This window comes from Miscanthus floridulus, chromosome 5 (genome assembly GCF_019320115.1).
Source record: "Miscanthus floridulus cultivar M001 chromosome 5, ASM1932011v1, whole genome shotgun sequence".
Lineage (NCBI taxonomy): Eukaryota > Viridiplantae > Streptophyta > Magnoliopsida > Poales > Poaceae > Miscanthus > Miscanthus floridulus.
The window spans coordinates 120,755,849-120,783,518 of NC_089584.1; the positions used below are offsets into that span (position 1 = coordinate 120,755,849).

A 27,670-nucleotide genomic window follows, 5' to 3' on the forward strand; every position below is an offset into this window, starting at 1 on the left:
GCATCCAAACCGCTTGGAGAAATTACCCTACCAGTATAGTTTGGCATGGCAAGCAACTACCGCGTTGAACACATCAACTTCTATATCGCCGACTTCGACACCGCCTACCACGCCATACTTGGTCGGCCAACTCTGGCCAAATTCATGGCCGTGCCACACTACGTCTATCTGGTGCTGAAGATGCCTTCGCCTACTGGAGTCTTGGCCCTACAGGCCAACCCCTCTATCATGCCCGCGAGATAGAGAGTCTCACCCTCACTGAAGCTACCGACCTCTTCATCTAGATGGCTAGTGTGGTCACTGAAGCCAAGATGGTGCCTGCTAAAGACATGGAGATCCCAGAGGTGGAGCCTCCTCGCACCTTCGCCAAGTCAAAGGAAGTCAAGGAGGTCAGCCTCGGCCTCGATGACCCCTCCAAGATCGTGAAGATTGGGGCTTACCTTGACCCCAAATAGGAAAGCGCGCTCGTCTCCTTCCTACGTGCCAACGCTGATGTGTTTGCTTGAAAACCTGCAGACATGTCGGGGGTACCACGGGAGAAGATCGAGCACTCCTTGAATGTCTCACCGACCGCCAAACCGATCAAGCAGAAACTCCGCCGATTCATGCAAGACAAGAAGGAGGCTATTAGGGTAGAAATAAAATGGCTCTTAGCTGTCGGATTCATAAAAGAAGTGTATCATCCAGATTGATTAGCAAACCCTGTTCTCATTCGAAAAAAGAATAAAGAATGAAGAATGTGTGTTGATTATACTAATCTTAACAAACACTGCCCTAAAGGCCCCTTTGGCCTGCCTCGGATAGACGAGGTTGTAGACTCCACCGCTGGCTGTGAACTGCTCTCCTTCCTTGACTGTTACTCCGGCTATCACCAGATTTCCCTGAAGAAAGAAGATCAGATCAAGACATCGTTCATCATGCCTTTTGGCGCTTACTGCTACACAATTATGTCCTTTGAACTCAAGAACGCTAGAGCAACCTATCAAAGGGTCATCTAGATGTGCCTCGACCAACAGATCGGCCGCAACGTTGAAGCCTACATCGATGATGTGGTCGTCAAGACCAAGGCCGTCGACAATCTTATCGCCGACCTTGAGGAAACTTTTGCCAACTTGAACAAGTACCGATGGAAGTTAAACCCTTCAAAGTGCATCTTTGGAATTTCATCCGGTATACTGCTGGGCTACATTGTCAGTTCTTGAGGCATCGAACCTAACCTTGACAAGGTCTCCGCCATCACCAACATGAAACGGCCAACATGTGTCAAGGATATACAGAAGCTTACAGGCTGCGTAGCTGTCTTAAGCCATTTCATATCACGCCTCGGTGAAAAAGGGCTACCGTTCTTCAAGCTCCTCAAGGCCTCCGAGTGCTTCTCCTGGTCGGAGGAGGTAGACACAGCTTTTGAGCAGCTCAGGTTGTTCCTAACAAAGCCTCCGATCATGATGGCGCCGTGACTAGATGAAACTCTACTGATCTACATCACCGCCACTTCTCGCATCGTCAGCACAGCTATTGTCGTCTAACACAAGGAAGTCGGGCACGCCTACAAGGTGCAACATCCGGTATACTTCATAAGCGAGGTCCTTAATGAACCCAAAACTCGTTATCCTCAGGTACAAAAGCTGTTATACGTAATTCTGATTACGTTGCACAAGCTCCGACACTACTTTGACTACTACAAGATCGCTGTGGTCACTGAGTTCCCTCTAGGGGACATTCTCTGCAACAAGGAGGCCAACAGCCGCATCATCAAGTGGGTTGTTGAGCTCGGCACTTACTCCATCGAATTCAGAAGCAGGCCTACCATCAAGTCACAGACGCTCACTGATTTCATCGCTGAGTGGACCGAGATTCAAGAGCCTATCGCTGCCACTTGCCTCGAGCACTAGGCGATGTACTTCGACAGCGCCCTTAACATCAACGGTGCTGGTGCGAGCATTATGTTCATTATGCCGACCAAGGATAAGCTTCGATATGTTTTCCAGATACACTTTTCGGCCTCCAACAACAACGTCGAATATGAAGCATGTCTCCACGGACTCCATATAGCCATCGAGCTCGGCGTCAAACGCCTCATGGTGTACGGGGATTCCACACTGGTCATCAACCAGCTCAACAAAGACTGGTCTTGCTCCAGCGAGAAGATGGATGCATATTGCGCCGAAATCAGAAAGTTTGAAGGAAAATTCTATGGCATCGAGTACCACCACGTGATACGTGACCAAAATCAGCTCACCAACCACTTATCCAAGTTGGGCTCTTCTCGCGCCATGATCCCACCAGGGGTCTTCATTCAGGATCTCCTAGCACCATCCATCAAAGAAGATAAGGAAGTTTAGGAAGTTCCCCCCATCGAGCAGCTAGTACTTACAGTACCTTCGTCGGCCACCGATTGGAGGGAGCAATTCATCAAGTACCTCACCAGCGCTGAGGTACCCACCGACAAGACTGAAACTGAATGCCTAATTCATTGAAGCAAGCATTACGTGCTGGTGGATGGCAACTTGATGAGAAAAAGTGCTAAGGAAGGGATATTGCAGAAATGCATTACTCAAGAGGAGGGAGTAAAGCTACTTCTCAAAATTCACTCTGGTTCCTGCGGCAACCATATGGCCTCGAGAACACTGGTCAGCAAGGCTTTCCGAGCTGGTTTCTATTGGCCCATAACCATCTCTGATACAGAAGACCTCATCCGACATTGTGAAGGATGCCAATTTTTCGCCATGCAAATACACGAGCCGGCGCAAGAGCTGCAAACCATCCCAGCTTCCTAGCCCTTCACATGCTGGGGACTAGATATGATCGGGCCTTTCAAGCCAGTGCCAGGTGGTTTTCGGTATGTATATATCGCCATCGACAAGTTCTCTAAGTGGATTGAATATAAACCGCTCATCTCGGCTACTGCAAAGAAAGCAGTCGAGCTCTTCGAAGATATCATCCACAGATTTGGTCTCCCGAACAGCATCATCACCGACCTCGGAACTACATTTACTAGCCATCACTTCTGGGACTTCTGCGAAGACCGTTGCATCTCCGTCAAATATGTCTCCGTTGCCCATCCTAGAGTCAACAGCCAGGTCGAACGAGCGAACGGCATGATCCTTGATGCCCTCAAAAGGTGACTATATCAGAAAGAAGAAAAGCACCTGGACAGATGGCTCAAGGAGCTACCAGCTGTAATTTGGGGACTACGTACTCAAGCTAGTCGCAGCACCGGCGTGACTCCATACTTCTTGGTCTATGGCTCAGAAGCCATACTACCAGCGGACATTGCCTTCCGAGCACCTAGGGTGGAAAACTATGATGAAGAGCAGGCCGCAACTATTTGGACAAAGGACATTGTCAGGGCCCAGGAAGAACGCCTAATCACCTATGTCCGCATAGCTAAATATCTGGAAGGCTTGCGGAGGTACTACAACCAAAATGTTAAAGGTCATTCATTTGTTGTCGACGATCTCATTCTCCGTAGAAAACAAAAAAACTAAAGGAATGCACAAGCTCTCTTCTCCTTGGGAAGGGCCTTACGTCATCAAAGAGGTTACCTAACTAGGGTCTTATCGCCTAAGTGACTTAGAAGGAATCGATGTTCCCAACTCATGGCACATCGAACACCTTATACGTTTATATCCTTGAAACGCTCTAGATATGTACTCTCCACTTTTATGTTGAATAAAGTTTTAGTCTCCATAACTTATCTCCATTTTGTCTCTATTGTGGTTTAACATCCACTCGCGGTCGCCGAGCTCTATGCTACTTCATAATGAACTCCAATACGAAATCACAATAACTACGCCGACCACGTTCCTCTAAATCTCCAACGTTATCGCCGAACCGTTTTCTCCAAAATCACCGAACGATTTCTCCAAAACGCCGACGCATTATCGCCAAAAACGTTTTCTCCAAATCACCGAACACATTTTCTCCAAAGCGCTGAATATGTTTCCTTCAACTTGCCAACGTATTTCACCACACGTTCTCTCCAAAAATGCCGAACACTTTACTCCAAATCTTCAAAGAGATTTCATCGATCGGCGAGCAGCATACTTTCTTTTCTGTTCTCTTAGGAGAAGACCCAGTCTCTGATCTCTCCCTACATGTGCCATAGGCTCCACGTTATGGGTGGTCAGCTGCGGTCCCTTGGTCACACCCATTCCTCCTACACATCCACGGGCTCCGCGCTCGATGTTATGGACTACGGGCTAGCCAAGGCCGAGAGCTCAGCACAGAACTAATTGCTCAGATGCCGCTTATACTACCTATATCTCCAAGTTATTTCGATAACCGCCGAGCAGAACATGTCCTGCCCTATTTTGTTTGGAGAAGACCCAGTCTCTGATCTCTCCCTACACATGCTACAGGCTCCGCGCTCTACGTTATGGGTGGTCGGCTATAGTTCCTTGGTCATGCCTGTCCCTCCTACATGTGCACGGGCTCCACACTCGATGTTATGGACTATGGGCTAGCTGAGGCCATAAGGGTCAGTGGCGAACTAACTGCTCGGACTCCACTACACTCCCTATAAATATGTCATGTTCAAAACTACGAAGATCTTTTCACCAAAATACAATTTAACCGAATACACATGCACCTTATAACATTTATCATATACATAAGTGTTTTTTGCGCTTTCGCGTGTTCTAACTACACCGTCTAGATGTTACAGATGATAATCTCCGAGTAGGTCACCGCGCACCGTTTTCGCCGCCCGTCTCACCAAACAAGTCTATATCACCGACCAGTTTCTTCACTACATCCTCTACCTCATCCTCTAGCTGTTGGGTCTCTGCATCGCTTAGTCCTTTGGCGAACTCGCCCCCTATCGACTGAAAGTCAATAGTTGGGTAATGGGATTGAACCACTGCGAGGACATGAGTAGCAACGGACACAATGGCGTTGCGGTTGAAGCTCTTGAAGTTCTCCCACGCTGCCTTACACCTTTGGATGATGGTGTCCAAACGTTGCTGCCTGCCGTCGGGCTGAGTAGCCATTTCCAAGTCGACGCAGTCAAGCACTGGCTTAATTGCGGCAACTACAACGTTGAAGTTCTCCCTTTGGGTCTTGGCCTCCTGCACCAGCACATCAAACTGCACCTTGGCTTTATGACGGTAGCCTGCAAGTGTTACAATGTTCCATCATACAAGAAAGCTACTTCAACAGTAATTCCAACCAAGAGGTATTCACCTTTCAGCTTCTCGGCCAATTTGTCTACTCGCTCTGACTCCTTCGCCTTCTCCTGGCGAAGTTGTTTGACGGCCTGGCGAAGTTGGTCGAGCTCTGCGTCTTGCTCTACAAGCGCAACAATTAACACAAAAAATATGGCTGTTCAACAATGCAAAAGTACATTCGCTGATATACCGTACCTGCTTTCCCCTCGGATACACTTTTAAGATGTTCGGATTTCTTCTCCAATTGCTCGGAGGCACTCTTCAGTTGGCCGGAGACAACGGCCAGTTGCTCGGATTGACTCCACACCTGCTTGGACACAACCACCAGTTTTTTGGTCAGGACCCCCTTCTAGTATTCTAGGTCCCGCGCGTTGGACTCTACAAGGTCTCATTCGCGTCGGGCCCTCTGGATATTTCTCTCCGAGAGGTTCATCTCCTCTTTGAGTTTTTTGTTCTCCTCAGCAAGGGGCTCCATTCGCTTTATCATCTGGCGACGCTGCTCGGCAATCCGAGTTATCTCCTGCGCATGCATAATGACAATGTTGAAATGCAATTCCTAACATCAAAGAGGAGCACTCCAGACGTAGTACTAACCTTGATCTGCTTCATCACCCTAGTAAGGGAGGTCTCCAGTCTCCTGAACTCCCTGGTGGTGTCCTCCTCTTCGATAATTACTATATCATCGCCGTGCTTTCGGAGGATTCAGACAGCTTGAGCTCGAGGTTCTTCACGCTCGATCTCCTCCACCTCGTCATCTTCTACTGTAGCTAGAGGCACTGCCTGGGGGCTTGGTGGTCAGATGGCGGGTCCGACCATGCCCTCTGACACCTTGGGGGGTGCTGTCTGGTCCTTCGGCGTTGCAAGATTTTCCACTCCAGATCCTGGTGCGATGCCGGTTACTGCAGCTTCTACTCCTAAGGACCCGGTGATGCTCACCGTTGCCGAGGGGGCTATCGCCGACTCGTTCGTCGTTGACGACAACTGTTCGTCGCCGCCAAGTCCGCTAATGGTAGCGATCAGCTCCCCCGCGTGCTGCCGAGCACCCGGGGACTCCGGGATGGGTTCCAACGACATCTCCCCCGTCCCGAGGCCAGCCTTTGGCTGCTGCTCAGTCTGAACGGGCAGGGTTGGATCCATCGTTCGCCTTGCACTGCATCAAAATAGTTCATCAGTCACCACAAAAAGTTAAGAAACTACAGCAAAGTAACTTTAATACAAGGATACTTATGGCTTGGTCTGCCGGTTCAATTTCTTGAACCAGTGGTGCCTACCCGAGCCCCCAGGCGCAGCCGTTGGGTCGACTCCCATGCTCTGCGGGGGAGGTCTCGGCTCCTCCTTAGTCGACCTCTGTTCTACCTATCGCTCTGGGGTCCTCTCCGCCTGCTGCTCTGGGTTCGCCTCCGCAAGTTGCTCGGGGACTTCTGTCGCCTGCCCTGTAGGGACTCCCGTCGTCTGCTGTGCGGGAACTTCCCTCGCCCACTGTTCGGGGACTGCCCTCGTCTATGGTTTAGGGACTTCTCTGCCTTCCCCTGATTGATTCCCCGTGCGTGTGCTTTGCGGAGGCTCCTTCGTGCTCGGTGGAGGAGCTATCAGAACTTCGTCGTCGTTAGACCAATCGAACACCGTGGTCCTTCATGTTTGAGTGGTCTGATCATCGCCAAGCGAGATGCCACCTGGTTTGCGGGGAGCAGCAACTGCCGTCTTCCTCTTCTTCCGAGCCGGCTCGTCCACTGCTGCCCTCTTTCCCTAAGTTTTCTCTGACACCGGGGGAGGACTCTCCGTTCGACCAACATCCATACCCCCCGACTTCGAAGAAACGCCAACAAAACTTTCTTCAGGTTGAGCTGGTGGTCGTGCATCCACCGCTGGCGACCAATCGCCTCTCGGCATGCCCAAGAAGTACGCAACCCTATCCTATGAGTGGATCTTCGCATGAGTGAATTAGTATACTACTCAGCAATGATAAAAGAAAAAAGCTTCTAAAAAACACATAGCTGTGATATTTACCTGAGGTGGCAGATTTTTGCAGTTGAAGGGCTTTGTATACCCTGACAAGCTGAATGAGGCAAGCGGAGCAAATAGCTCCGCAGTCCGCTCTTCAACAACGTTCCTCGATAGTCTCCCCTTTGAACTCGAAGCCTGGGTGCGCTCTCTCCTTATAGGGCTGAATGCGGTGCACTATGAAACTCGCTGCTACTAATCCGCCATTGGTCCTTACGCCCTTTATTAAGCCGAGGAGTTCCTTCACTTGCTCCATATCATCGCTGCTTGGCGTCTCCAACCAACTCCTCTAGTTCTCTGGGATGTGGTCGGCGTCACAGCGGATTGCTGGGTGGCTTTGTCTTATGTAGAACCACCTGGCGTTCCACCCCTTCAGTGACGTGTTCAGCGGCATAGTAAGGTACTCGCCCGCCATCCCATCGTGCAACTAGAGGTACACCCCACCAACCACTTTGGAACCAAGGCCGCCTCTCTTCTTTAGCCAGAACAGGTGACGGAAGGGGTTGAAGTGGGGTAGGATTCTAAGATATGCCTCACAGAAATGGATGAAGATTGATATGTGAAGAATGGTGTTGGGATGGAGGTTGCATAGACTAACCGCCTAGAGCTCCAATAGATCCCTCAGGAATGGATGAACAGGGAATCCCAACCCGCACCAGAAATAATCCTCGAATACCACTGCTTCGTTAGTATGAGGCGTCAGAAAGGACTCATCGAGGGCCAGCCGCCATCCGGCGGTGGCACGGTTAGGGAGAATGCCAGCTTCCACTAGTCTATTCAGCTCTGCCTCTCCTGTTTGCGACAGCACCCACTCTTCGTCACATCAGGCGCCGGTGCTCGCCTTCTTGGGGCTTGTTTTTTTCGATTTGGCCACTCCCTTCTTCGGTGCCATCTCTCAGATCCGATTAGGGTTTGGCGGTGATTGCAAGTGTGAATGTGAAATTGGAAATGGGAGGACTACGGAGGAAGATGAAATAGCAAAGTGGCAAAGGTGGAAACTTGGGATGCGGCGGTGCAGTTATAAAGCACTTTCCCCACCTCTTCGTAATTAAGGGATTTTGGGAAACCGTTCCCGCGATTTGCGCCTCTCCGAATCCTCCGTAACAGCAAGGTGGGCCGTAACCTGGGCTTTTGCGCAACCGCAGCCCACGTCGCCCATTTATCGCCGCCACCGCCATTAGTTGCTACTCGCCGAATAATCGCCGACTTCTTCACCATTTATTGAGGCTCAGTGACCATCACTGTACAATCATTACTCTGGTTTTTTCTCCACAGTTTGATTTCTCTGATATCTCTGCTTGTAGCTCATAGACTGGTTGTCTGCTCGGCTGGTCTTTAACTGTTTCTCTGTTTCTGACCCTAGCACCATGTGACTGCGTCACCTACTGTCTGGCTCGGGGACTAAGTGGGCACACTTCACCTTGCGGTGAATGTGCTTTATCTCTTTTTGGGGCCACGCTTGGGGACTGGCTGCCTGCTCGGCTGGTCTTCTACTATTATTCTACTTTCTGACCCTAGCACTACATGACTACGTCATCTACTGTCAGGCTCGGGGACTAAGTGGGCACACTTCACCTCGCAGTGAATGTGCGGGATTTTTTTCTCGAAGACTACATGCCTCTTGAAGAAGATTGACTCATTCTCCCATGGTCGAACTCTAAGTGCACACTTGGTCCACTGTGAGGAAATTTTCTATTCTGAACTTGAGCTTCTTACACCCTTATGGCAAGCCGTGCTTGGATCTTACTGCTCGGCTGTGGTCCTCGCTGCTCGCAACTGCTCGACAACTCGTCATGGTGGTCGGAACATGAGTTTAGCTGCTCGGCTTTGTTCGCACCTGCTCAGACAAGCACAAGACGACGTTGTTCAACGGGTACAAGGCGCTCGGGGACTAGCTGTGGGGGGTATGACCCCGGATACCCACGGCATACCACATGGGCTGCGCCCTCAGGGGCGGCCCAGCCCACAAGACGAAGCCTTGCGGGGCACGATCCTGGTCGGCGCCTTCCGCAAGACATCTGGAAGATATCCTGAAGATACTACGAGATCTGTTAGGATATGTATGATCCTAATATTTCTGTAATCAGTTATTACTTTGCGGTTATCTCTCAGATCTAACCGACTTGTAACCCTACTCCCCAGACTATATAAGGCGGGTAGGGACCCCTCCAAACACACGCAATATCATATGATAGCTAATACAAACCAACAGACCACAGGAGTAGGGTATTACGTTATACTGATGGCCTGAACCTATCTAACTCGTGTGTCTCTGTTGCCTTCTTGTTCTCGATCTCGCGCTCCTCTGCCGATCAATCTACTTTCGTGGGATACTCCTCAGAGGACTACTGATGATATTCTGTCGACAGTACGTTTAGACGTTGGAAGCATCTAAACAAGCCCCATCTTTTTTTTCTTTGCATCCCTCTCTCGCTGACCTTCTATGCCAAAAAAAATGAACATCATGTTACCTTTAGAATCAACAAAGGGTTTGTTTAAATCAATTAGGACTACTTACCAGTTAGGGCTAAAAAACAGTGTAAATTAGCTGTGATTGGTTAGCTAGTTGGCCAATAAGTTGAAGACTTGACTAAAAAGTTACCCAACCTATTAGTGTAACTCCATAAGCGTCTTTATATTCTTTTCTTATTGATAGAAATAAGGATTTTGTTGGAAAATACTCTTCAATAATTTTTAATTGGATATTTAAATATTGTCCTTCTCTATTTTGAATTTCTCCCTAGCTAAAGATGGAGAGTGGGATTAGTTCTATAGAGTGTGCATAAGATATAAAAAAGACGTCGGTTTTTATTTAAATGACTCTCTAAATAATGATCTATGGCGTGTTTGGTTTGACGAATAAGTTAGTCCATCATCTCCTCATTCCTCACTTTTTTAAGTTGGTTTGTGAAATAAAATATGTTTATGCATCATTCGCCTCATTCTTCACCAGCTAATAACTGGTACCAGTACGAGGAATGAAGTCATTCCACCAAATTTAAAGAATAAACTTATGACGCATTACCTCATCTAGGATGAATGAATCCTCGAACTAAAAACCCTATTAGAGTGCGAGTTTAAGAAATATTCCTTGAGATACTCTTAGAGCAACTCCGAAAGACTCGTTATATCCTTTATAATTTATAAGAATAGTGATTTTAGTGAAAAAAAAAATATCCTTTAACATTCTCTTTAATTGGATCTCTAAATACAAACATTCTCTATTCTAGAGCCAACCAAAGATAGAGAACGGGAATAACTCCCTAGAATACACACGGTATAGAAAAGTTGTGGGTGGTACAAAAATATAGAAAACGATTTTTACTCAAACGACTCTCTAAATGATGATTCATAGAGTAAATTTTAGAAGAAGAAAAAACTCTTGAAGATACTCTTAACATTCTGTTTGGATGAGTTAGAACTAGTTTTTAGCTAGGTTAGCTAGGTAATAATAATTGTATCAAACAAGCCTGAAAGTACGATGATATTCGAGGCATTGTTGTCGTACTCGGAAAATGAGCGAAAAATAAAGTAAAAGGCCTTCTGAAGTAAAATCGGAACCGTGCATCAATCCTCGAAATGGACGGCCGAACTGGGCCACAAAGTCCACGCGTTATTTGGGCCTAGCCCAGCCTAGGCTAATCTGCTCTCGCTGCTTGTCGTTCCTTCACTGTCTTGTCGTGCTCGTGCACAAGCACAAGAAACATATGGAATCCTTCTCAAAAAAAGGAAAGAAAGATAGATAGATAGAAAGATATGGAAGTGGAATCCTTCTCAAAGGAAGGAAAGAAAGATATGGAAGTGCACAAGCACAAGAAACATATGGTTTGTGATGCCGTTCCACGTCTCAGCAGCATTTTTTTTTCACGTATACTAAGGCTAAGCGATGTAGTTGGCCTTCTCCTCCTGCATGGACTCCACGATCCTTGACCACTTGGTGCGGACACTGATCACCAGCAGCGAGCAGGCCTGGCATGCCAGACCACAGATCATGCCCGGCCATAACCCCTGCAAAGAAGTCATCATAGAGCATATAATCAAAGTCATATTGACTGTTGCACATCTCCAGCCTGTTCGGTTGGCTGGTTCGTATCGTTGCTGGTTCATGAAGAAGTACTGCTGGCTGGTTTGTGTGAGAGAAAAATACTGTTCCAGCTGAAAATTTACGATCATTTACGATAAGCCACAGCCAAACAGCATGGCCACCAAGTAGTAAGCCACCAGGTTGGTCATCGCCGCGAGATGCTGCCATCCGCAGCCCCTCGACACGCCTGCCCGTTATCATCAGTCATTTCAAGGCATCCCCAATCATCAGCCAGTCACTTGTGCATGCCGTTGTACATGTCTGTGAATATATCTAATCTTTCGGCGATGTTTTTTTTTTTTGACCTCTCATCTTAAGTACAGCTGTAGAATCTGTTCGGATCGTTCGGCGATGTGGTCGCCGGCCGGTAGGTCTCTGGGCTCTCACCTGACAGGACACCCTGGTGCAGAGTCGAGCACGATGGAGACGATCACGAGTGGCGTGTGATGGCAGTGAACTCCGACACCACCACCGTGCTCCCACCGAGGTTCGCCCAGAGGCCGTTGCTGAGCGCCAGCAGCAGGACGAAGGAGACGCCGACGAGCACCGACAGCTTCAGGGTCACCGATACGGCGTTCTTGGCCTTGTCCACGTTCCCGTCCCCGACCTCATTTGACACCCGGGTGCTGCGCGCAATGCACGGGACACATCGACACGGCCGGTGCCGGTCACCATATATAAGGCCAGTCTCAGTAGGGGTTTCATCTTACAGTTTTCAACACACCCATATTTTGGAAACAGTGCAGAAGAGTTTCATCACTATGAAACTCTCTCTACTCCCATGAAACTTTTATCTTCTCTCTCCTCATCAAGACAGTGCCATGTCAGCATATTTAATGCCCATAAAACTCTATAAAATCCCCATTGAGACTGGCCTAAGCCCAAGGCAACACACGAATTGAGGCTCTGGCAGGCAAGCGCACGAATGCTGCATAAGCAGCATGGAAGTGCTTAATTAGGGGCAGTACCTCACAGCGGCACTGAACCCGTACGTGATCATGAAGGCGATGGCCTCCGTGCTAGTGCTGCACACAATTATCCACCGATCAGTTTGTTACGTGGGGAGACACAGAGTAATATCAATCAATTATTCTATCTTGTGATGATCCGGTTTCAGAGTTTCAGTCTCGCGAGACGGCGACGTACCACATGGCGATCAGCGACGTGCTCACCGCGCTCAGGATGGATCACTGCACAGGTATTAGGATGGATCACTTAAGGTTTGACATCGACACACATCAGGATGCAATGCATCCGATGCATCAGTGTCAGAAAAAACAATCATATCCTACTTTTGTGAACTTCTCTGTGAGAACAATCTAACTAACGACATGACACTATAACCGAACATTTCTACCACCATTGCTCCTACTAATAAGCCTTGGCCGCTTGCCGTGGTGGTAGAAATGTTGGGTCCTACTAATAAGCCTTGGCCGCTTGTCGTGGTGGTAGAAATGTTCGGTTACAGTGTCATGTCGTTAGTTAGATTACAGCTAGCTAGTAGTCAATAAAGATTCTGGTTGGAGAAAGAAATCGGATATGTCGATCCGTAGACACCACCAGTAACGGCCATGTCACAACTCCTCAAAAAAAAAAAAAACGGCCATGTCACAAGGTTTAATTCCGAGTTGGACGTCCAAAATGTACACGGTTCTGATGCCTTAGTTACAACTAATCCATGGACACGGAGCGTTTAAGTCAATCAGGAGCCATGATGAATGCGGCAGCCATGAACTTGCAACCAGAGCAAGTCTTTATTTCCACCATATACGTATAAGTAACAATGAACCACGCAAGCTCGAGTAAGTAGATTTGATTACTGACAACCGAGTACGCTCGGGTGGCAAGGCCCGGTGGTGGGGACCTTGCCGGCCGGAGTTCGAGCCCGTGTGGCTGTGAATTTTTGGTTTCTCATCGGGTTTGTCTTAAATAATAATTTCAGTGTCTCTCACGCAGACGTGCCACAATGGTCAAGTAACGTAGTTATAGATTTGTTCGTATACCGTGTGTGGTGGTGTGTGTCTATATCCAAACAGATTCTACACCTGTATTTAAGGTGAGAGAAAAAAAAAAGTAGATTTGATTACTGGCCTACTGGGCGGTAGTATGACTGTCCTTTTCTCGAAAGTTTGGCGGATGGCAGTACGAAGTAAACACCTGTGCTGTGATATTCAATTCGATGGGCGGTCCGTGCACGCCGCGAGCTAGTCTCGCGGAAATAAACACCTGGTAGCGAATTAGCGATGATCATCTCCAAAACCACCTTGCCTGGTCATGTGCCCATGCCACCGTACTAATACTGAAATAGCAGTACTACTAGTAATCATACCTGAAACTCTGTTTTGGCTAATGCATTCCAGGCAGGGAATCGCTCCCCTCCACAGTTTACTTTCCAAAAAAAAAAACTAGTAATCATAAATCATCATTGTATTGATTAACATGAGTCAGATCGTCATTCGTGTGATACGTACGTCCACTCTAGGTAGACTAGAGCCTTGCATTGTGCTTCCAACTTCCGGCAGCACGCAAAACCGCAAGAGATTAATAAGGTAAAAGTACTCCCTCTAGCTATTATTCACGAGTGATATTACAACCTTGTTTATAATGAAAAACTAGTTGTAAGTTATTGATGGAATGAAAAACTAGCATGCATAGAATGAAAGTTAGATATGACTTGTATTTGTGTTCACAAGTGGTACTAAAACCTTGCTTATAATATTGATCTCACGGGGTATCTAGTTCTTTGTCTTTGCAAGTGATATCTAACTAACAATATTGTTAAGGATGATATTATTGGTGCACTCCGATAGGTATCACGCTTTAAATGTCCATCTCTTATATCTTACATCATTTGGTAGACATTGTCCTCTCATATTTTCTATATATGTATATGTGCAAGCTTCTATCCAAACTCTTAACACATACGTAGGGAAGCTAATGCAACCAATTCGGGTTCATGAAACTTGTTCAAATCCTTTACACATGGTAAAAATGCTTGGACAAACAACATGGATTCAAATAAATTTTAATTCATATATTTGTGAAAGGGTTGTCATCAATTACCAAAAAGAAAGAGACGAAAATCTATAGTTTGGTTTTGGTGAATTGATGAAACCCTAAGTTGCTCTAAGTATGGAATTGAGATAGGTTGGTTCAAGCCAAGTGATGGAGCAATTGAAGTCCAAGGTGATGGTGATTGGACATGTGATGGTGATCAAGCTCCGACTTGAAAAAGAAAAAAAAAGAAAAATAAAATGGGCTCAAGGCAAATGTATATTTGATATGGTCATTTTATTTTGGTGATCAAGACACTATAGAGAGTGTGATCACATTTAGGATAGATGGTCGTACTATTAAGAGGGGAGCTCTTATCGAACAACTCGATCATCTAGTGCCACTAGGTGTTGAAATACATGCATTGCATTTTAGGCCTAGTGCACAATCAATGAGAAGTGATTAACCATTGGAAAATAATTGTAAAAATGCTAACACACTTGCACGTAATGGTTAAACACTTGAGGTGTTGGCACATTTGCAAAGGAATCAAAGGAGGTGAAGAAGGGGATGAGATGCTGCCTCTGGGGGCACCGTCACCCCCTATCCGGTGCACCGCCTGCCCTAGGACGGTGACCGTTTGGCCTTGGCTGAGGAGGAGGAATTGGGGGCTGGCACCATCAATGACGGTGTACACCGCTAGGTGCAAGGCGGTGCACCGCCGGGGTGCGTCCGGTGCCACCGCCCCTTTATTCTAGAGGCTGGCATTTTTGGACTTAGGGCCGAGGGGGCACCGCCCTAGTCACCTCCACCCCCTGGCGGTGCACCGCCCTAATTATCCAAAGAGCAGGGGTTTCGGGGGGGGGGGGGGGTTGTCCTAGGTGGTCACCATCACCCCTAGGGCGGTGCCACCGCCACCCTGTTCGGTGTCCCAACGGCTAGTGGATGGCAGTTGAAGGGGCACCGTCACCTCCCTGTCCGATGGCACACCGCCATATCCGATGCCCTCGCAGAAGCTGCTCTGAAGGGGTAATGACTTTATTTGTTGGTGGGCTTATGAATAGATGTGGTGGCCGGCCTTGGCCAATCACTTGGCACTTTCCACACTTGAGTACACCCTTTGGGAGCTGAGCAAACACAATCCACTCACTTGCACACTTGATTTCATCATTTGAGTGAGATTGGAGAGCCTCTAGTGCATTGCTCAGTGATCTTACATCTTGTGGCACTAGTTGGGCGATTTGGGTTGGTGGAGATCTTGTTACTCTTGGTGTTTGTCGACACCTAGATGGCCCGATGATTGGAAGGTGATTGTCTCCGGCTCCGATCGTGGTGATTGTGAGGGGTTCTTGTGCCTTCCCTGATAGAGCGCCAAAGGCAACTCTAGTGGATTATGTGTGGCATGTGGATCGTCATCTTGTATTGACTATGTGGCACCCGGTTGCAGGTTAGGCGTGTGATGCCTATTAGCGCGTGAATCTCCAAGTGAGTGAATCACCACAACGGGGATTAGCTTGCCGACAAGCAAGTGAACTTCGGAGGAAAAATCATTGTGTCATCATTATCTCTTTGGTATTCTTTGGTATTCATTAATTGATCACTTGCCACGGCGGTATATCTTCTCTACCACTCTATTATATTATGTTGTGTATTTATCTTGTATAGAGCTTGTGGTAGCTATAGCTAGTTGTGTAGCTTAGCTTCTTAGTTGTAATTAGTTCCTCGCTAGCTCAACTAGTGTAGAGAGTAGCAACATATTCTTTGAGTCTAGAATTGTTGGTAGGTGGCTTGCCTTTTGAGTAGAACTAGAGAAATTTTCATTTCGTCATTTAGTTGTCTAACAAGTTACTCTAGTGTCTTTGTAGAAATTTTTATAGGCTATTCACCCCTCTCTAGCTATTTAGGACCTTTCAAGTGGTATCGGAGTTGTGGTCACCGTTTATTTGAGGCTTAATAACCTTCGATGTCAAAATGGCTCAAATCAATAACACCAAGAAGCCACCCCAATTTGATGGCATAAATTATCTATATTGGAAGGCAAAGATGACCACCTATATCAAGTCAATCAATAGAAAGGTATGAAAGGTGGTGGAGACGAAGATTGAGGTTGCCAACCCAAAGAATCCCACCACAGCAAAAGAAGTATTGCTCTAAAACAATGACATTGCTCTTAGTGCCATTCATGATGCCATGGATGAGAGAACTTTTGAGCAAATCAAGAACATTGAGATGACTCATGAGGCATGAAAGAAGTTGGAGAAATCATTTAAGGGCACTCAAGCGGTGAAGGGTGCAAAGGCATACATACTCAAGGAAAAGTTTGCTAGCTTCAAGATGAAGGATGATGAGAGTGTGCTAGAGATGTTCCATAGGTTACAAGTGCTTGTCAATGATCTCAAAGCACTTGGTGAAGAGGTGAAGGACAAGGACTTCTTCCACAAGTTCTTGAGATGCTTACCATCAAGATTTGGCACATTGGTCACCATACTAGTGAGGAGTGGTTTGGACACTATGACACCAAAATCAAGTATTGGGAGATGTGATGACCGATGACACTTATAGAGATGATGACGAGAAAGAGGAGAAGAACAACAAGAAGAAAGATGACAAGAAGGATGAGAAGAAGAAGAGTGTGGCATTCAAATCCACATCATCCTCCAAGGGCAAGGCAAAGCAAGAAACATCAAGTGAAGATGAGTGCTCAAGCTTTGATGAAGATGATGATGAGAAGATGGCTCTCTTTGTGAAGAAATTTGACAAATTCATGATGAAGAATGGCTATCATGCAAGAAGGAAGAAGTCATCATCCAAGAACAAGGATGACAAAAGGAGGTGTTTCAAGTGTGGTAGCAAGAATCACCTTGTTGCTCAATGCCCCTACAATAATGAAAATGAAGATGATGACAAGAAGAGCAAGAAGAAGAGCAAGAAGGAGAAGAAGGAGAGGAGAGACAAGATGACCTTCAAGAAGAAGAAGAAGGGTGGTTCATATGTGGTCACTTGGGATAGTGATGCTTCCTCAAGTGATAATGATGATGACAAGACCACCAAGAAGAAGGCTCTTGCAAACATTACCATCAATGAGAAGTCTTCGCTCTTCGACATTCCATCGACATGCTTCATAGCTAAGGCCACTAAGGCAAAAATCGATGATGAGTGTAGTAGAAGTGATAGTTAGAGCGATGATGAGGATGAACCATCCAAGGATGAGCTCTTTGACATGTTAGAAGATGCTCGGCCGCATTTTGACATTAAGAGAAGGGAATGCAAAGACTTGCGTAAGGAACTAAAAGCCCTTAAGCAAGCCTTTGATAAGCTCAATGCATCTTATGAGAGACTAGAGGAAGCCCATGAGAAGCTTGATAAAGCTCACAAGAAGCTTGAAAAGGCTCATTCTACTCTTGAGCAAAACGAGAAGGAGCATGTTGTAACATGTGACATAGGCTGAACTTGTGATATTATTGATGAATCTTTCTACAAGCCTATTATTGTTGCATCCATTAACCCTTCTTGTAGCTCATCTAGCACTATTACTTCACCTATGAGTGATGGTTTCACTAGTGATGTCTCACTTATGGTTGAGAGTAAGACCTTAAAGTAGGAGGTCAATGAGCTCACTCGCTCCTTAGGCAATACCTATGGTGGTGAGGCCCACTTGGTAAAGTGCTTAGGTAGCCAAAGATTTTCTCTCAACAAAAAGGGATTGGACTATACCCCCAAGAAAGGCAAGGCGGCCTTTGCAACTAACAAGACTAGTTTTGTGAATGACAATGATCGATTTTGCAATAGATGCAAGCAAGTTGGCATGTAGAGCAATATTGCAAGAACAAGGAATCACAAGCAAATATATCCTAAATTAAGTTTGATTCTTGTTATTTGCTTACCAAAGGTGTTAATGGGGTGCATGCTAAGTTTGTTGGTACTCCAATTGTGGGCTCAAAGAAGAAAGCCATTTGGGTGCTAAAAAGCTTAGTCACTAACCTTTAAGGACCCAAGCAAGTTTGGGTATCTAAAAAATTGATCTTCTTTTGTAGGTCAATTACAAAGCCAGAGGAAGGCATTGGGTTCTTGATAGTGGGTGCACTCAACACATGACCGGTGATACAAGAATGTTCAACTTAATCAATACCAATGGTAATGATGATTATGATAGTATTATATTTGGCAATAATGGCATAGGCAAGGTCAAGGGGCTTGATAAGATTACAATATTAAATGACTTGAGCATTTCCAATGTGTTGCTAGTTGAGAGCTTGAACTTAAACATATTGTCGGTAGTTCAATTATGTGACCTTGGTTTCAAGTGCATATTTGGAGTGATGATGTTGAGATCATAAGTGTAGATGGCTCTAATCTGATCTTCAAAGGATTTAGATATGGGAATATATACTTAGTTGATTTCAATGATAGTGAAACTCAATTGTCAACTTGCTTATTCACTAAGTCTAGCATGGGTTGGTTATGACATAGAATGCTTGGTCATGTTGGAATAAAACAATTAAATAGATTGATTAAGCATGATCTAGTTAGAGGCTTGAAAGATGTGGCTTTTGAGAAGGATAAGCTTTGTAGCTCTTGTCAAGCCAGAAAACAAGTTGGTAACATCCATCCTAAGAAAAGCATCATGAGTACTAGCAAGTCACTTGAGTTGTTGCATATGAATTTGTTTGGGCCAACACAATACACTAACATCTGTGGAAACAAATATGGCTTTGTGATAGTGGATGACTATACTAGATACACTTGGGCATTCTTTCTAGTGGATAAAAGTGATGTGTTTGCAACTTTCAAATCATTTGTCAAGGGCATACACAATGAGTTTGAAACAACCATCAAGAGAGTTAAAAGTGACAATGGTAGTGAGTTCAAAAACACTAGAATTGATGATTTGTGTGATGATTTTGAAATTATACATCAATTCTCGGTCAAGTACACTCCACAATCAAATGACATTGTTGAGAGAAATAATAGAACACTTATTGACATGGCACAATCTATGCTTAATGAGTATAATATGAGTCAATCTTTTTGGGCCAAAACAATCAACACGACTGCCTATTGTAGCAACCGTCTCTATGTCACCCATTGAAAGAGAAGACACCATATGAGCTCTTGAATGGTAGAAAGCCCAACATTGCATATTTTCAGATTTTTAATTGAAAATGCTACATATTGAAGAAAGACACTAGATTGAGCAAATTTGACAAAAAATGTGATGAATGATTCTTGCTTGGATACTCAACCACTAGCAAAGCATATAGAGTTTGGAATTTGGCAAGTGGTACTCTTGAGAAAGTTCATGATGTTGAATTTGATGAAACCAAGGGTTTCCAAGATGAAAATGAGAATCTTGATGATGTTAGAGGAATTCAATTGACAAATGCTATGAAAAACATGGATGTTGTGAATTGAGGCCTAAACAAGTGATAGATTAAGAAGATGATCAAGTACAAGTGCTCTCTAACTCAAATGTGCAAGATGATATACATCAAGCAAGTACAAGTGGCTCTCATGATAATGTGCAAGATCAAGTGGTTAGTTCATCATCTCAAGTGAATCAACAAAATGAGCAAGCAAGTGCAAGCCATCAAGTTTCAATACTTCAACCGACCAATATTGCAAGAGATCATCCATTGAACACTATAATTAGAGATATTTCTAGAGGTGTACAAACAAGATCAAGATTAGCTTGATTTTGTGAGCATTTCTCATTTGTATCATCCATTAAACCAAAGAAGATAGAAGAAACATTGAATAATATTGATTGGGTGAATGCTATGCATGAAGAATTGAATAACTTCACAATAAATCAAGTAAGAGAGTTAGTTGAAAGACCAAAGAACCATAATGTGATTGAAACCAAATGGGTCTTTAGAAACAAGCAAGATCAAGATAAGATTATAGTGAAGAACAAAGAAAGATTGGCAGCATAAGTTTACACTCAAGTGGAAGGTCTTAACTTTGAAGAAACATATGTCACAGTTGTTAGATTGGAAGCAATTAGAATTTTGCTAGCCTATGATTGTACCCACAACATCAAACTCTATCAAATGGATGTGAAGAGGACATTTCTCAATAACTATATCAATGAGTTAGTTTATGTTGAGCAACCGTCCGGTTTCGAGGACGACCTAGCTAAGGTTGCATTTGGATTCGTCAGCTAATAGAAAGTGGTGTCAGTTGAGACGATTGGGCATGAGGAGGTGAGGGCACTGTCCACCGTGTGTGGGTGTGGATAACTGTTTGGGCAATGAAGGCTCGGGATGACCACATACGACTCCTTGACCACCATCGAGTTAGGGTGTGTTTAGTTTGAGCCGTGACTAATCAGGCAAATGATCCTGCCCATAGACATTCAAAATCAGATGACTAGGAACATTGCGTGGCCCAAACAGTTCTGCCAGGAGCCAACTAAACAGGCCTCGGCAGGGCCGATCGCCCAAATGGTGGATGGTGTACTACAGTTCGGTAGATGGTGGCGGACAGAAATTGGTTAGATGGTGCGGACAGAAATTTAGATTTAGATTGTATGTGTGTGTGTGTTTTATCCAAGTGTGGTGTAGACAGACCTGAAGAAATACAAGCGCCCGTGCTAGGCACATAAACCACTGATTCATATGCACGGCAGCTCCATAAATGATATGGGGGACAACCGGTAGCCCTGTATGTATACTACACGTTCCTTGGTGTCCAAACACACTGAGAAGCAACAACCTGCCTGTGCTACTCCACAATAGGCCACCGGAGCGGGAACAACACATCGATGAACAACACCGTGCCGCACATGGAGATAGTGTCTTCTTTGATGCACCTGCGACTTGTCGTCGTGAGTTGGGATATCGACTAGTATAGGAAGGCGTGCGTATATACATTCAAAAGGGCACATCGATAGGTCACTCTGCTCATCGACCGAGCCTAGCTAGCTGAACATCGAGAGCGAGGCGGACGTGCTATGAACAAAGCTAGTGTACTTTTATTTACCTCTCCGACTCAAATGGGCTTATTTACCTCTCAGACTCAACGGAGAGTACATGCCTAAGCTAAACTAGCCATGCAAAAACGCACAGGCCAATCAGCTTCTTCATAAATAGGCAGCTTGACACGCATACACTTGTTGTGTATGCTACTCCTACTTCAAGATGGCAACGGGTAAAATCCGCGCAGATACTGATATCACAAACCCCGCCAACGACATTATTTCTATGCCCGCACCCACGCCCGCCACCCGCCACCCGCCACGGGCTGCACAATGCGCCCGCTATCTGCGGGCATATTTTGTGGGCGGGCATGCCCGCATACCCGCCTTTGAATTGCATGGCGGGAAGACAACGGCGGACTGCGGGGCGTCTACAGCGGCCTGCGCGACGTCTACGGCGTCCTAGGTCGGAGCTTCCGAGCTTGGAGGACGCTGGCCGGAGTCAGAGCCTCAGAGCGGGGAGCACAACGGCCGGCGTCGGAGCCTCGGTGCAGGGAGGCCGGCATCCAGCCGGCGTCGGAGCAGGGAGGCCGGCGGCCGGCGTCGGGGAGCTGCGAGTGGGGTTCTGGGGGAGCCAGAAGGCGCGCGCTGGGAGCGGAGCAGCAGCGCTCGCCGCGACCTGTGAGTGGGGAGGACAGACTGTCGAACCTGAGGCGCAACCGTGCGTCCGAGGCTTCGCGCGACACCGCGACCACCAAGGGGAGGTGGGTCGCGTGGGTAAGGATGGGTGACGACGGCTGCTGGCTGAGTGGTGGGATCAGGAATTTGGATGAGGAGCCCTAGAATCTAAAGCTTATATACCTCTTCGGCAGTGGTCCCACATGTCAGTGCGGGTTTGCAGGTGCGAGCATGCTCTTTTCTTACCCGTGTAGCTTTGCCTGTTGGGCACAACTTTCTACCGCACCCACCAGGTCGGGTGCCCGCGAGTACGCGGATATTTTCTACCCGTTGCGATCTTTATTCCTACTAGCTATCTGCCGATCCAATCACTCGTCCACACTACTACAGAAAAGATTGGTAGCAACGTCTCCTTTTTTAGGGATGACTCTATATTAAGTCGCCCCTTAAAATGGTTCCAAACGAACTGCCCCTACAAATCTATTTGTAGGAGCTGCTGGTGTTATCAACCGTCCCACCTGAAAGGGGACCGTGACGCCTAAGAGGTGGGTGAATTAGGCAACTTAAAACTCTAACTTTAAACTATGACCTCTTTTTCTATTCTTAGCAAAACCTATATAAAAGATAAACTATCTAAATGTGCAACTACGGTTTGCTAGTGTGTTGCTATCTCTACCGCAAAAGGAGTTATGCAAACAATATAAATGCGGAAGCTAAAGAGTAAGGTAGAGATATGAAAACTTCCGTCGATGACTCCGGTATTTTTACCGAGGTATCGAGAAGCGTGCAAGCTTCCCCCTAGTCCTCGTTGGAGCCCCTTACAAGCAATCCCTCGTAAGGGCCAAGCTCCCGGTCGGGTAACTAAGGATAGCCCCGGGCCTTCCCCACGCGCAAGTGGGTCTCCGGTGTGTGATCTCGCAAGACTACAAACCCCTACAATATACAACAATAGTGCGTGCAAGCACCGAGTGGTAAGAGGTATGCAAACCTCACTAAACACTAGGCCTAAACCTAGAGCAAACACATAAGCGGTGGTCTAATCAATCTAAGCACTTCGTAAAGCACCTACTCTAATCACTTAATGAATCACTAAGTACTATGCAAGTGGAGATCACTAAAATAGTATATCAACACCCTTGGTATGTTTCCTTAGCTCTACTCAACTCAAATGGCTGGATGGGGGGCTATTTATAAGCCCCACTGAGAAAGTAGTCGTTGAGGATAAAAGCTCAGCTTTCTGCTACTGACCAGACGCTGATCACATCTTGACCGGACACGTTGATCGAACTCTAGGCTGAGTCCGGTCATCATCGACCGGACACGTCCGGTCGCGCTGGCGCTGCTCTGGAACCTTTCTGGATTCGATCGGACACTACACCTCGTGTGTCCGGTCATCCAGTCTGCTGCGTTCGGTCACGCTAAAAACATTGCCATGACGATAAACAGTATCACCGGTGCGTCCGGTCACTGCTTTGCTCAGTGTCCGGTCACTGCTGCTCAGCGTTTGGTCACAGCTGTCGACGCCTGCTGTTGCCTGTTACCGGTGCGTCTGGTCACTCATAGAGCCACATCTGGTCACCTCTGTCGGGCTTGTTTCTTCGTAATCTTGCATCTGGCTTGGTTCCAATCTTCATGCTTGGACTTTGCTAGACCTTGGATGTCTTCTATGCATCTTCACATGTCTTTCTTGAGGTGTTGATCATCGGATCATCACATCGTCTTCGTCCAAGTCACGTTTTGTATCCTATTGAACTACAAAATAAATACTTGCAAATCCATTAGTCCAATTTGGTTATGTTGGTCGTCAAACACCAAAATCCAAAGTAAATGGGTCTAGGATCCATTTTCCTTGCACCACTGCTACAAATAGACGTCGAATATTAAATATTAAGTGCTAAAATTTGAATTTTTCAAACGACCTCAGATGGAGAAACGATCAAAATAAAAGTTGTAGATCTCGAAAAGTTATAGAACTTTGTTGTTTATAACTTTTTCATTTAAAATTATTTACTATTTTAAAATACTGTAAATTTAGTTTTTAAATTGTTAAAGAAGTCTGATTTCTATTTTTAGTCCCTGTCTAAAACTTGTAACTAGTCTTTCTCCTTCATACTAACTTCCAATTTGATGATTTTTTTCATAAATTTTTCTAAAATCATGCTCTATCAATTTATTATGTTCTTACAGCTATTATTTTGGTCATTTTTTCATATGACTTTCTTTTATCAATTCAAAATTTGAATTTGAAAAAATGGCAACTTCAAACAATATTTTGAATGAGTAAATTATTTTAGCAGAAAAAGTCATGAACATAAAAGTTGTATAACTGATCAAGATCTACAACTTTTATTTTAGTCATTTGTTCATCCGATAAAGTAGTAGTAAACATTGTTCATAAATTTACTACTACTTCGTCGGATGAACAAATGACTAAAATAAAAGTTGTACATCTTAACGAGCTCTATAACTTTTATGTTGATGACTTATTCAGCAGAAATCATTTACTGTTTCAGAATATCGTTTGAAATTGTCATTTTTTAAAATTTAAATTATGAGTTGTTCAAACAAAGTCACATGAAAGGATGACCAAAATGAAAACGGTAGATCTCAAAAAGTTATAGAACTATGTAGTTGATAATTTTTCATTTGAAATCATTTTATCAAGGAAAACTATGTTTGAACTTCTTAAATTTGAAATTTAATTTTCTCAAATGACATAGGATGGAGAGACAACCTAAATGAAAGTTGTAGAACCCAAAAAATTATACAACTTTATAATTGACAACTTTTTGATTTGATATCATCTTTTCATGGAAAACTACATTTGAATTTCTTAAATTTAAATTTTGAATTTTTCAAATGACTCCGGATGGAGAAACAACAAAAAACAAAAGTTATAGATCTCAAAAAGTCATATAACTTTGTGGTTGACAACTTTTTAATTTGAAATCATCGTGTCAAAGAAAAGTATGTTTGAATTTCTCACATTTCAAGTTCGAATTTTTTAAACGACCTTGGATGGACAAATAACAAAAACAAAAATCATAGATCTTGAAAAGTTATACAACTTTGTAGTTGACAACTTTTTTATTTGAATTTGTTTAGGGTCTCAAACACACAATTTAAACTCATTTGACAATAATATGAGGAGAAAGAAAATCCATTATAGACACAAGTAAGTGTAAGTGCAGTGGTTAGAATAGTACTGCACGAGAGGGAGGCCGCAGGTTCAAATCCCATTGGCCACAAAGTGCACGAGAAACACCGCTTGCGACTTAAAAAATTGTGGCCCAGATTAAAATAAAACTTGCTATTTTTGGCTGACAGGTGGGGGCCTCCTTGGATAAAAAATTGCTATTTTTTAGCCCGAATTCATGATTTTTGGAAAACTGATTTATAGGGATGGCTAGCCAACCGCCCCTAGAACACCGCGACTTGCGACTTCAAAAAAATTTGTGGCCCAGATTAAAATAAAATTTGACATTTTTTGACTGACAGGTGGGGGCCACCCCAGATAAAATTGCTATTTTTTGCCTAAATTCATGATTTCTGAAAAAATGATTTGTAGGGGCAGTATAAATCGTCCATTTGTAGAGACGGTTAGATAGGGGTGGCTGACCCAATCGCCTCTACAAATAGTTGTGAGCCACCTCTATAGAGCTGCTTTACTGTAGTTGAAAGCTCTAGTTTGGTTTCGGTAAATTGATGAAACCCTAAGTGTTAACCTAATTTATCAAGTGATCATGATATAGGTAGCACACTCCAAGTTGCGAAGCAAACAAAGATCATAGCATGATGAAGATGATGCCATGGTGATGATCGAGTGCTCGGACTTGGAAAGAAGAAAGAGAAAAACAAAAAGCTCAAGGCAAAGGTATAAACCATATGAGCTATTTTGTTTTGGTGATCAAGACACTTAGAGAGTGTGATCACATTTATGGTTGATAGCCATACTATTAAGAGGGGTGAAACTCGTATCGGAATGCGGTTATCAAAGTGCCACTAGATTCTCTAACTCATTGCATATGCATTTAGGATCTAGTGAAATGCTAACACCCTTGAAAATATTTGTGAAAATATGCTAACACATGTGCACAAGGTGATACACTTGGTGGTTGGCACATTTGAGCAAGGGTGAAGAAGTTAGAGGTGAAATGGAGTTGGTCGCAATGATGCTGGCGTCGGTCAAAGGACCAGACGCTGGGTCGCTCAGCGACCGGACGCTGAAGGGCAGCGTCCAGTCGTGTTGTCGGACGGCACAGTAATTAGGGTTAAGCACCGGACACTGGGGTGTGTCCGGTCAAGCATGACCGGACGCGTCCGGTCGGCAAAAACATGTTTTGGACCCTTACTGTAAATGACCGGACGCTGAGGGTCCAGCGTCCGGTCAACTCTGTCAGAGCATCCGATCAACATTTCGACCGTTGAGATCAAACGTTCACTGTTGAACGCAAGAGACACATGGCCGCCATCGGGTGACCGGACGCTGAGGAGCAACGTCCGGTCAATAGGACCGGAGCGTCCGGTCACCCCGATCAGTGCCCAGTGAAGGGGTACAACGGCTCTATTTCGTGGGGGCTTCTATTTAGGCCCCATGGCCGACTGTAGCTCACAACTCTTGGCTATTTGTATTGACATAGCAACCTTGTGAGCTTAGCCAAAGCCCTCCCACTCATCTCCATCATTGATTCATCATCATAGTGAGATTGGGAGTGATCCAAGTGCATTGCTTGAGTGTTTGCATCTAGAGGCACTTGGTGTTCGTGTTTCGCTATGGATTTCGCTTGTTACTCTTGGAGGTTACCGCCACCTAGACGGCTTGGAGCAGCGAGGATCATCGAGCGGAGGGTGGTGATTGTCTCCGGCCCCGATCGTGGTGATTGTGAGGGGTTTTTGACCTTTCCCCGGCGGAGAGCCAAAAGGTACTCTAGTGGATTTCTCGTGGCTTGTGTGATCCTCATCTTGTGTTGGTTGTGTGGCACCCTATTGAGGGTTTGGCGTGTGAAGCCAATTAGCGCGTGAACCTCCAAGTGAGTGAATCTCCACAACGAGTACTAGCTTATCGGCAAGCAAGTGAACCTCGGTAAAAATCATTGTATTCATCCTTTGATTCCGAGGTGATTGGTCTTTATTGATATTGATTCTTGTGATTGATTGGTTCACTCCTCGACATGGCGGTATAACTCTCTTGATCACTCTCTTTACTTTACCGCAAACTAGTTGACAAGCTCTTTAGTGTAGCTAGTTGTGAGAGCTTGCTTGCTTGGTTGGTGTGGCTCTTTAGTTAGCCTTTGAGAGCACACTAACATAGGGTAGTGTCATAGCTATTGTGTGAATTGACACTATCTAAACTAGAATTGTGGTAGGTGGATTGCATTTTGAGTAGGCTAGCGCAACACTTGCTTCGCTTCATAATTTTCTAACCTTTTGTTAAGTGTTGGTGTAGAAATTTTTATTAGGCTATTCACCCCCCTCTAGCCATTAGGACCTTTCAAGTGGTATCAGAGCCAAGGTCACCATTATTTGAGGCTTAACAACCTTCGGTGTTAAAATGGCTCAAATCAACAACTCCAAGAAGCCACCCCAATTTGATGGTACAAATTATCCTTACTGGAAGTCAAAGATGACTACACATATCAAGTCAATCAATAGAAAAGTGTGGAAGGTAGTTGAAACCAAAATTGAGATTGGTGATCTGGAGAATCCCACCGCCGCCGAAGAAGTGCTTCTCCAAAACAATGATATTGCTCTAAGTGTCATTCATGATGCAATTGATGAAAGAACATTTGAGCAAATCAAGAATATTGAGATGGAACATGAAGCTTGGAA

General features: G+C 45.2%; 1 pseudogene; it reads right to left on the bottom strand.

Moving 5' to 3' along the window:
* Positions 1-11,048: 11,048 nt before the first annotated feature.
* LOC136455243 (protein DETOXIFICATION 19-like) overlaps positions 11,049-27,670 on the bottom strand; it is a 34,993-nt pseudogene continuing 18,371 nt past the window's right edge.